We start from the raw sequence: 13,052 nt of genomic DNA, 5'->3' as shown, positions 1-13,052 counted from the left end.
ATTCTACATGATCATATATAACCCTCTACCTGCTAGCTATAGCTAGGTTTTACCCACATGAGTGTGTACGTCATCAGCATTCCTGATCAATGACAGCATTTTTAAATTCTACCGCGCCCTTGCGCATATACGGTGAATAAAAAAAATCTCATCCAAATGCTATACCCCGTCCTAAACATATACTACCGTTGGTATACCGTGCGTAAAGAGTGTAACTTACACATATCGGTTCTGAAATGGCTCATTTATATTATCGTTAAAACCGTAAAAACTACTCTTTCGAACTGAAAATGAATAATGTACTACTGTTTTTCTGGCCTGAAAATATTGTCCAAAAATGTCTACACTGTAGAAATACAGTACATGGTTCTGAAAACAGTAGTACTCGTGTATGTATTTTGGCAAGGGATCACGTGATTGAGGATTTGCATTATAAGAAATGAATATGGAAGAAAATAGAGGGAAAGAATAATAATAATATCATGATCAGATGGTAGAGATGAGCATGCTCGTGATCAGTAAGGATGGAGGAGATATAGTAAGTAGTAAGAGCATATAGTGGAATAGTTTAAGATGTGTCCTCCTGGCCATCCATCGATAGCAGCGCACAGATGCGTCAAAAATAGGGTATGGTGTTTAGTTGTGAATGAATCCAAACCTTTACTCACGGGGGAGAGAATGTTTTTTATTTTTATTCAAAATTTTGTTTTTCCATTTTTCAAAAATAAAAAATCATTTGGCTGTGAAAATTTTGATTGTGATTGTATGAGTTGTAAAAACAAGTCCATCCCTATCTACATATACCACTGCACATGTGTCATTCTTCTCATTTCTGTATTTTCTTTTCCCTCTTACACACTGATACATCCTTAAAAAAGTTGCAGGATGCATAATCACATGAAATAATCTTAAATATGTGGAGAATGTTAATTGATTTTACAATCAACTAATAAAATGGGGTTATATATATACTGCTTGCTAGTGTATCTATTTTATTTTCGTTCGTGTTCACGTGTACGTGCACATGGTTTGCAGCATCGGTCGCTGTTCAATCGAATTGGTTGTATCATATTCTGTATTCATGGTCATTAAAGAAGAGAAGAAAAGTTTGAGGGTGTGATTCTTCTTGTGATATTTGCATGGCTTGGGTTCAATATATGGGAGTGAGGATTTCTCAGCTTTCATTCCAGAGACTTGTCTCCATTGCAGAGAGACAAATTCATGTACCCACCTATTCACATGTGTGCAACATCTTCTTCTTACTACTACTACCCTCTCACAGCAGCAACTTAATCATTACAACACAACAATCTATACCCCATACATATATCCCTGCTCACCCTTTTGTCTGCTCTTGCCTAATCTCTCTCTACACGCATGTCCTCTCCTTTGCATATTCATATTAATCCAAATATTCTCCCACTTTTGTTATGTTTGTGTTCTTCTCCATATGGTAAAGTAATCTTAGCTAATCCAGTCATGCTCATTTGATGATAATGATGTTAAGATAATAACGAATCACATGTATTGTGCATGCGCAAGTAGAACCCAACCTATAGGTGGGGGATAATATATCAAACTGTAAAGGTTTCTACTGCATATACACTGTTGTTTTCGAATTTGGAGGATATTTAGATTTTCCAAGATAAATGGGAGGCGACCTTATTACGTTGAAAGGAAGGATGCTAGAGCGAACTATAAACGCCTTTCGATTACTAAGAGAAAATACGAGAAAAATAACGCGGTATTGCCTGGCCCTCTTAATGATGCATACAGGTATACAGTGATTGATATGTGTGTTTTAACTTGGGTGTTTATTTGTTTTCTTGTTGTGAAATTATTCCGAGGCTAACAATTTGCATACATAAAATCAAAACATCATATTTCTCTGTTTTGTCATTTGAAGGTGTGATTGGATATATGCCTATCAGTATTATATAGATATTCAAAATGTTATCACAACAGAAGATAGAAATTAAAAAAAAAACCAATAATTCATAACATGCAAACTGATTTACAGTTGCTGTAATTTATTACCGTTGAATTTTAACCTTTAATTTATGTTTTGATTAGGAGCTAATTAGCCCTTCTCGTGATTAGTAGATTGATTAGAATCTTTTTATCTTTTAACTATGCATTTTCTTCAATCTCAATACCATAAAAACAAATGAACAGACAATTTCAATTGCATGCTAGCCAGTTAATTATATACTGATAATGCATGGAGTGCTAATCTTTTTTAACTTACTTCATGTCGGTATATACCTACGTATTTTTTAACTAGTGTATATTACAAAAATGAAAATAAACGATCAAACAAAATAAGCAAACATATCCTTTTTGTTCGATCGAAAAGAAAGAAAAAAAAACAACACAACCAACAAATTCAAACAGCTCAAACTGATAGTTATAATAATAAATACTAGCGAACGACGGGTCGCATGCTTACATTGTCGCCAATAATACTTAACTAGATTAGAGAATGCCTCTCGTGACAATATAAAACACCCCATTTTCTACTGCTTACTTACACTGCTAACACATTGCAATTTGCCATTTCGAATAATGACATTCACCGAGACGGATTAATTATGGCTCTTATGTATATTGTGTAATAATTTATACAAAATAAAAAATATCATTATTTTCCCTTTAAATGAGCAAATAATCAATGAAAACTGATGTGTACGTATACATATACCTAGAGAGACAGAGATTAGTCATAGGGTTTTCTTGTGACTGATGCAAAAATATATCACGTGAGTTTGCAACACAGGGAAGTACATATTCACATGCAAATGTATGGTTTCTCATCAAATGGAACAAAAATATATTAATCAAACTGTTAAGAGTAAGCCATTTTGTTTTGCATGTAGAGATATAAATGTATTTTGTGTGTATCGATCAAGAATCTTGAGAGTGATAATACAGATCAAAAAAAACAGACAAAGAATCATATGCATATTTTGGGTTCAGTCCAGTACAAATTCCTTGTTCATTCATATGCATGGCTTCATTTAATTAACTGTATTATACAAGAAGAAAGTGAAATTTGTTTTCTAGAAGTCATGCAACTGTTCACATTTCAATTAAAGGTTGATGATGCCGTTTTCCACCTTTTGGCTAAGATCAAGTTTAGTATCCGTTCTTCTGATCAAGTTTAAGGTTTTGATTTTATCTCTTGCACATACTTAAATTTACTTTAGGTTTACCCCCATAAAGCAGATAAATATTTTGTTGCGGCTTTTTACCTAGAATCCTGGCTCCGCAAGTGCGTGCAAATTACTCGGTATTATCCACGATGAATTATTGTACTATTATCGTTTATAAATAGATAGGATTGAGCTAATCTGTGTATTTATCTGTCTGCCCACCCCTCTCTCTCTAGATATCCCACCAATTGATTTTGACGTAAGGCAATCATAATAACAGTAGTAATATGTACCATCTATCTATCTATTCAAGTTCACGGGCTCAAAATTTCATGGAAGTGTATCTCCTCAGTACTAGCTAATTACCATTACTATACCACATGATATCCAATTTATCTATTTAGACCCCACATATTCTCGATTGCAACCGAGTTTAGAAAGTGTTCTATCTATCACCTATACAACCCCCACAAAATAGGAACAAGATGAATTCAGGGTGATCTCTTCATTTTAGAATAGCCAGTTGCCCCAGAGGGTTAGACAGAATTAGTACATAAATCAGGAACTTTAGGCCCTCTCACTTTCGCCCTAACCTCCAGCCCTTCAATTGAGGCAAAGGTCCCTGTCTTTAGAAAAGTCAGTCACTACGTCCCTGGACGGCCTGAAATCCCTGAGGGTACAGACCTAATCTAGATTGATCTAAACTGATAAGGAAACTCTAAAGGTGCTTTTGAAGGCAAATTCTCAAACTTGAGGACAGTAATATCAAAAATAGCTAAAAGGAATAACCAAGAAACAGTAACCCTACTAATAATATTCCTTTCCACATAATGTGCTTGAAAAGAAAGGTTATCAGACCCATCCATCATCTCATACAAACAAAGACAGCAAATTAGGTTTTGTCTATTCCTAATTGTTTTTGCCTAACTCTGTGCTTCTAATTAGAGAAAAATCCAACTGGCCAACTCATAATAATAGTAGTACTTTGTTTTGATGCTACTCTCTGATCATTACTTGGAATTATCTAGCTATGCTTCATCTTCCTCTCTTTTTTTTTACTGATCTCCCATTTGATGGAATATGTCATGAACTCACTGATAAGAAACATTTGAAGAAATATAAAAATCTGTCACAAACTTCTAATGATCTAAAACCACTAAATTATTTGATTTGACAAATGGGTAGTGTTGTGGTTGGTCAGCATTTCTCAACCCTTCAGGATCCAGGGCCAATGGGGATAATACCCCTATCTGTACAGGTTGCCGTGGACTATTCCAGTCAATACACACACCAAAGCTATCAAAAAATATTATACAGACATTGAAATGGTGTAAGATACAACATACCTGCAAGCTGGTTTTGTCCATGTAGGCTTAGCAATCAAACCACAAGCACAGCCAAAGCTTAGCCCAGTTTTGGTGCTCAAACCCGAAGCTCTGCGGACCATGTCTCATTCTGTCTCTAGCAGTCCATATCTCAATTGTGGTGCATAACCCATTGCTTTCATCTTTTTCTTCAAATCATCTAACTTGGCATATATCTTCTCTTTTTGTGGGTGTTTCTGGTCTCCTGAAAAGAACTTATGAACCGTGCCTCCCACAGAAATCCAACTGAGCCCAGGTTCCTTCTTCACACCTCTGTCTTTCATTACATTTCGCAAACTTAACCCATCTTCTAAACTACCTCTTTCAAGGTAAGTGTTTGATAGAAGTACATATGTCGCTGAAAAATCAGGCCTGACAGAGAGGATTTCCTTGGCAGCTTTCTCGCCCAACTTAACATCTCCGTGGACTCTGCAAGCACCCAACAACGTTTGCCAAACCATATCAGTTGGCTCTATAGGCATTTTCTTTATGAATTCTTCTGCATCATCAAGACGACCCACACGCCCTAAAAGATCGACCACACAAGCATAATGTTCCATCTCTGGCACAACTCCAAATCTTTCTTCCATTGAATGGAAGTAGTGGGACCTTCATCTACCATTCCTCCATGACTACAAGCAAACAGAACAGATAAAAGGGTAACCGCATTAGCCTTGATACCTAATTCGTCCATTCTATTAAATGTCTGAACTGCTTTGTTTGCAAAACCATGCTGAGCATAACCTGATATTATTGCCGTCCATGAAACCACATCCGGGGACTTAAATTTGAAGATGCCCTCAAAAACATTCTCTGCATCAATTATACTACCACATTTTGCATACATGTCAATTAAAGCACTCTCAACGCATTCATAAGTGTCCAATCGCGCCTTACAGAGAAAGCCATGTACTTGTCGCCCAGACTCGAGCAAACAAAGACTGCTAATACCCACAAGAAGACTAGCACAGGTGAATTGGTTCGGTGTAAAGCCTGAATCTCTCATTTGCAAGAAGAAATTGATCGCCTTCTCCACCTCTTCTGAGTTTGTAGCATAAGCAGTCACCATCGTAGTCCAACACACCAAATCCCGTTCTTCCATTTTCTCGAAAACCCTTCTTGCATCATCAAGCGACCCACACTTGGAATATGCATCTATAAGTGCATTTATGTATCTTGAATCATATCCAAATTTCACGATCATGGCATGAACTTCCTTCCCGAACTGCAAACATTTTGAAGCCGCGATTGCATTGAGTACACTAGCAAAAGTAAAAACATCTAACTTCACATTATTAAAACAATCTGCGAAAGCAGCTCACATGCTTTCTTACTATACCCACCTTGTGAATAACCCGAAATCATCACATTCCAAGGGACATTCTCTCTACAGTCTGCAAAATTCATATCAAACACCAATCTAGCATCATCCAAGCACCCACATTTTGAGTACATATCAATAAGCGCAGTCCCGACAAGACCATTAGACTCTAGACCTAATTCTTTAACGTAATTGTGAACTGCTCTACCCTTGCTTATATCAGCCAATTTCCCATGCCTTCAACACGCTAGCGAATGTGTACATATTTGGAGTGAAGCCTTCTTTCTTCATTTTGATAAACTGATCAAACGCCTCAAGGTTAAGATCTCCAGACACATATCCAGATATCATAGCATTCCACGAAACTTGGTTATGTTCACTCATACCATTAAACACACGCACTGATTCCTCAATTTCACCACACTTTGCATACATATTAAGAAGAGAAGTATTAAGAATAAGTTGCTCAGAAAACCCATTTTTAACAATCTGGGAATGCACCATTTTACCCAATTCAACATCTTTCAACCCAATACACGCCTGTAACAAAGCCGAGGACGCGAACTTATCCGGAAAAACACCACTGTTCAACATCTCACAAAAGTATCTAAGACCTTCCATAAATAATCCATTCCCCGTTGATCCAACAATCATAACAGTCCAAGAAAACACATTTCTCTCAGACATTTGATCAAACAGATTAAGAGCAGTATCAAATTCAGAACATTTTGAGTACATATGAATAAGATGATTGATAAGAATAACCCTTTTTCTTTCATCAAAACAAGATTTAATCAGTAACCCATGAACTGATTTTCCATCTTTAATCAACCCTTTTTTTGCACAATTGCGTAGAAGATCAACCAAATCTTGAATTTGAAGTTCTGGGTGAGCTTCAGATGTTGTAATAATTTAGAGCTTTTTCTTCGATGGGATTTCTGGGTTAATGGAAATGTTATTTTGTGATTTGCAAATGTTTGATTTGAAGACTGGTGCTGAAACAAAGGATTGGTAATTGAGAAATTTGGCGCGTAAATTACAGCCATGACTGGCCGTTAAGGTAGTTAGCTTTGAGGTAGAATTGAATTGGATATTATCCAATCCTAATCGGGTGTGAATATCCGTTCGGCTAGGGATCAGATACAACTATGGGCAGTGGTGGAGCTAGACATTGGTTAGGGGGTGTGCTTGAGACTTTTTTTAGAATGATTTTTTTGGGGACCATGGTTTTTTTGGGGACCATGGTTCTATTTTTAGTAAGACATTTAGAAGTAAATCTAGGTCACCCCTTATCTAGGTATTTATATTAATACCTAAACTACCCTCCTGATTAATTTTGGGTAATGATTAGTGAAATGATTAAGCTAAAGAAGTAGAATTATTGAGAGAGTAAAATTAGAGAAGATGAAGAAGAAAAACATGGAAAACAATTTTTTTTTCCAATTCACTAAGCTTGAGTATTTAAGTGATGATAGCTCATCTGATTCTTCATCTCATCCTCTCCTAGAGTATTTATTAATCTTCACAATGATCTAGATATGAGTTATTTCTTAGATGGTGAATGTATTCTTCCACAAACTCAATCTCAAGAAGAAAATGATGGATTTTACCAACCACAACCGGAGGAAGAGTATTTGGATACCCAAGTATACTTCAAACTTAGATAATGGTGGTTGAATTGGTCCAAATATTCATAAAACTGTAAATTTTTATAAAAAATTCCTGCCAGGTTCAGGTAGTTTGGTTACCAAGTGTGAAGAACAGGTAATCGAACACGGAGTTCGGTTAATAAATGTCAAGAACATATAACCGAACACAGAGTTCGGTTTCTTTCTTCAAACACGCAGGTAGCTGTACTTTAGTAATAAGATTTACAGAGGTATGTTCGGTTAGTTCGCAAACTTCAACGCAACCAAGTTCCCAACCGAACTGCAGGTTAAAAGTAACCTAGTATTAGAAGTTTGATTGATTCGCAAACTTCAACATATTTTGCGAATCAACTGAACTGGGCTTATATATGCATATATGCAATTGGACAAAAGTTCGGTTACTACGAAATTTATTTCTTGGCGAATTAGGTAGAGTTCGATTACGAAGTTTCAAAGATAGAGTTCGGTTACAAAGAAGACTTAACATTTTTGCGAACGAACAGAACTTTTGGATTTCTCATTATTTTCGTAAACTAAAGTTCGGTGATATCCTTATTTTGCGAAGGAACCGAACTTATGGACTTGTGTTGTCGGTTAAAATTATTTTTTGCGAATCAACCGAACTCTGAGTTCGGTTAAGAAAAAAATAATTCGTGATAACCGAACTTTTTGCGACGAAACCGAAAGTTTTGAGATGTAACCGAACTTTTCTCTGAAAAAAAAAAACTCCATTGAACCTCTCTGCAACTTCAATTTTCAACTCATTTGGATGATTACTTCTCATTTATTCAACCAAAAACGAATGATAAGTAATGGGTTTGTGAGAATATATTTGTTAATGTTTTAAATTAAGCTATATATAGAGAGGTGGTGGTGGTGGTAATCGGAGGTGGTGGTGGTAATCGGTGGTTGGTGGTGGTGATAATCGGAGGTGGTGGTGGTGGTAATCAGCGGTGGTGGTGGGAGGAGGTGGTGGTGGTAATCGGTGGTTGGTGGTGGTGATAATCGGTGGTTGGTGGTGGTGGTAATCGGCGGTGGTGGTGGGAGAAGGTGGTGGTTATATATATATGTGGTTATTAGGTTGGTTTTAAATTAAATTAGGTTAAGGATAGGTTAGTCATTTCAACGCTTTAGGACACCCCTTATAACTATAGGGAGGGTGGCCTAATAAAACCATGGTCCCCTCAAGAAGACCATGGTCCCTAAAAAATCATTCTTTTTTAGCCTGGCTCACACACATATTATAGCCAAATTCAAAATAAGCTACAGAAAAATATCTTGCCGACTATATGATTGTTGACATACAGAGAAAGATGTTACAAATGCATGATTAGTCGGCAAGGTATTAATTTCAAAACCTGCCGATTAAACTATAGTCGGCAATGTATAAAGATGAATACCGTGCCGACCCTGTAAATGCCAATTTCGGAGTTGAAAAGACGGCAAGGTCGACAAAAAAAATACCTTGCTGATTGATACTAGTCGGCAAGATCACCAAAAAACACCCTGCCGACTTTTGTAAAAATGTGGGATCATACGACTGGGTATGATTTTGTACCCAATATCAAATCGCGTATGAATTTGTACCCGGTTTGAGATTGGGTACAAAATCATACCCAATCTCAAATCCCGTAGACACTTTATTTTTATTTATTTTTGGTTTTGTTTTGATTTTGGCTGAGATTAAAATGGTCCTGGTTATTCTTTCAATTCTTCTCTGCAACAGAAGAAATTAACCCATTCAATCGATGAAATCAACGATTTCATTTACCATAGAACAATTTAAAATATCCAAAGTTTTCCTCGGTTTTTCTAGGTAAGCTAGATTTTTAATCGATGTTGGAATGTCCGTTAACAGTGGTTTTAAACCTAAAACTATTTTGGACTTATTACATTTCTGATATGTTATTGTCTGCTTGTCTGTTCAATTAAGAATTTTTGGTTTTAAACTACAACCCATCCGTAATTTTAGTCTACGGATGGGTTGTAGTTTTTTAGCCATTTAATTCTGTTAAGATTGGATTGGAAAGCATTTCCTAACTGGTAGACTTGACAACGACATGGTATTTTAATATTCCCTAACGGTGAATGTCTGAATTTTTGAAACTGAAAAAGAAAAGGCATACATAATTCATAGCATTTCATTGAAACTGAAAGGGATTATATATTTCATAACATAAAATTTAAAGAAAAAATCATTACATTAAGGTTCTTAATAATAGTGATCGAAATCAGTATAAGTACTTTATTTCTAGACACTATAACAACCATGAAGAGAAAATTTCTTGCCATGGACATCCTCATAATTGGCTTCGACCATCTCCCACTGAAAAACAAAGGGATTTAAATTTTATTCTATAAAAAATAGTACTTGATGGAAGAATTATTGACAAACTTACCTTTTGAGCACGTGGCACATTAGGATTATTTTCCATTACAAATTTCATTTCTTCTGTGAAACCTACCAATTGTGGAAAGAAATGGTCAAATCTTTTCTTAATGAGTTTCATCGATCTTCCATTATGATTTTCGTATAACGCCACAAAAAAATACGCACACGGTCTCAAAAAGGATCAAATTCTTCATCTATGTTAATGGTAACATCTTCGTGATCCTTTACTACCGTGAGCCACGCCCTGACGATTGCAACATTCTTTTTGGTGGTGTAGGAGTAACCACATTTCTTCCTTTTTTTTTGCAACATTTAAAAGTTGGAAGTTTGTGAGTGAGAGGAGAGTGTTTGGAGAGTTTTTTCTGCACAAAATATTTGTAGTGTAAGGGTCATTTTATAGCAAAGAAAAACTAGCCGCTCCTCAAAAAACTCAACGCGTTAACTCAATGCATTTGAAGATTTACAGCCAGGATACATAGAAAAACCAAGCCGTAATATGAAATTTCCAGGTAATTCATGAAAAGACCAAGCCATAAAACTTTTCTCGGATGAGTTATACCCTTGACCAAGTCGTAATCCTGAACCTTTCTTAAACGTTTTTATGAGTCTCAGCCGTAAAACACTTCTCAGATGGGTTTTAACCCTGACTAAGACGTACTTCTGAACCTTTCCAAAACATTCCCAGTCATTTTGAGTGCGTCCCAATCGTAAATTTTTCTCTGATGGGAAAGGTTCATAATTACGGCTTGGTCAGGGTTACAACCCAATCGAGAAATTTTTACGGGTTGGTCTTTTCGTGAGTCCTAACCGTAATTAAAAGATTTTATATGACTTACCTTGAAAGTTCAGATTACGGCTTGGTTTTTCTATGTTTCCTAGTCGTAAATCTGCGACTACATTGAGTTAATGCGTTGAGTTTTTTGAGGAACAACTAGTTCTTTCAAAAACTAGCTATTGGGTCACTCTTTGCTATAAATGACCCCTCCACTGCAAAGATTTTGTGCAAAAAACACTCTCCAAACACTCTCCATCTCTGTCACAAACTTCCAGCCTCTAATCGTTCCAAAAAAAGGAATAAACATGGTTACGCCATACATTACCGAAGAAGAAATGGCAATCGTAAGAGCGACGCTCATGGTGAGAAAGCATGACGAATATCAAGGCATTAACGTGGACTAAAATTATGATTCTCAATGGAACCGTATATTTATGGTCTTTGTCGCCGTAGATGGTAATGAAAATGGAAGTTCAACGAACCAAATAAAGAAAAGATTTAAGGAGATCTACCTAGAAATGGAAGTTTTTAGGGTGCAAATTAGGGGTGTCAATGGGTACCCATTACCCGGAACCGAAACTGCACTCTGTAGATTTGGGTCCGGTTTCGGGTCCTAAAGTTGGACCCATTAACAACTTAGGACCCGGAGGTTAATTACCTGATTGGACTCGAAACTTAACGGGTCCAAACGGGTAATAGCCGTTGGGTTCCCGCGGGTATCGGGTACCCGGTTAATCATTCTTTTATTCATGTTTCTAGCAAAATTACAAGTATTTTGCTAGTTTGGGCTTTGATTGTTTTATTCATTTTTAATTTTTCTTTTACATTTAATCTTTATTTAGTACATTAATAAGATATAATAATAAATTTTTATAAAAACTATTTAAATACAAGCCAAGAAAGAGAAATATATTAAGTTTTTGAGATTTTTTAATAGTTTTCTTAATACCCAATGGGTAGCCGGAACCGACGGGTACCCGGATGTTAAACGGATCCGGTTCTGGGTCCAAAAATTTAGGAACTGGATCCGGAACAGGACCCGACCTTGATAAATTGGGTCCGGGTCTAGTGATACCGGGGAGGACCTGGACCTGTTGACAACCCTAGTGCAAATGGCACGGTTGAAGGCTATGAGTCCCAAAATATCCATTTTCAATAGAGTGAATATGTGCAAATGTTTTTTGATCAAGTATGTTTTTGAATAAAATACTAAGTCAACCTTGATTTTTTTTCTAGGACACCCTGCCTTTTGCATATTACCGAGCTATTTGTCACAAAGAATTTGTGCATGAGAAATACTATTATATCACGAGAGAGTTTATTGAAGTTTTCAACCAAGCTTGATTATTTAAGTGCATTGCTTAAGTTCTCTTTTTTCTCATCTCGGAATAACTATTGAATGTAACAGGGCCTAATTATGTAATGGTAACATTATCAACTGATGAATGAAGGTGAAAAATTTAATGAATAACGAGCAATAAAATAAAAAAACCAACCACATGCACGGCTAGAAAAACCAACCGTAATTCCTCAAACCACATTATATGGCCTGATTACCCATCCGTAACATATAAGATCCTAACCGAAAAAAGTTTTCCAAACCGTAAATCTGAATTTTCAGTATTTCTAGTCAAAACGTCTATGTCATTCGTGATTAGAATCGAGCCGAAAATACTTTAAAAAATTTCTTTTAAGAAATTGACTCTGGATAAGTATTCGTTCAGGAGTTCATCTTAAACCCAGCCGTGAAACTTAATTACGGCCAGGGATTCTTACATGTAGAACCATAAATCTATCTGACATCTTGGAAAAGATCTTTTTCGGGCCGTTATTACTAGTTGTAGGTGGGACGATAACATTTTCTCAACCGTAATCTGTAAAAAAACTCAGATTTTTCACAATTTCTAACGGATTTGAATCAATCAAAATTTCTAATGGAGGTTGATTACAAGGTTTTATAAACTAGTTTGAGGATAGGTTTCATCAATTTTTCTTCAAAATTTTCAAAAAAGATTTATCAAAATCATCCTTTTTTTTCTTCTAAATCAAAAACAAAAGAAACAAAAAATTTTTGATTTTCAAAAAATTAATCGTTAAATTAGTCTAAACTATTTGCTAATCATCATTAGTTTAATCAATCATCATAATTATCATTAATCAAATCAAGGGTATATTAATTAGGCATTATTGAAAATAGTAGGATAAGAGATTAATTATAACAATTATTACTCGGGTCTTGTTAACTTGTATACCCGTATACATGTTAAGGTTCACTAAAACAATAATTTCTTGCATTGGAAACAAGATTTGTTTGTTTTATTGCATTGAAAACGGTAATTTTTTGCATTAGGAACAAAATTTGTCGTTTTTAGTGTAAAAAAAAAACAATTTCTAGTAAA

At 35.7% G+C, this 13,052-nt stretch overlaps 1 pseudogene; it reads right to left on the bottom strand.

Annotated features, from left to right (window-relative positions):
- Positions 1 to 4,314: 4,314 nt before the first annotated feature.
- On the bottom strand, positions 4,315 to 6,746 carry LOC113360200 (annotated as a pseudogene).
- Between the last annotated feature and the right edge of the window lie 6,306 nt (positions 6,747 to 13,052).

The sequence above is a fragment of the Papaver somniferum genome, chromosome 3, assembly GCF_003573695.1.
Source record: "Papaver somniferum cultivar HN1 chromosome 3, ASM357369v1, whole genome shotgun sequence".
NCBI lineage: Eukaryota > Viridiplantae > Streptophyta > Magnoliopsida > Ranunculales > Papaveraceae > Papaver > Papaver somniferum.
Note: the sequence above shows the minus strand (reverse complement) of the source record. Positions and strands in the feature narration are given on the sequence as shown.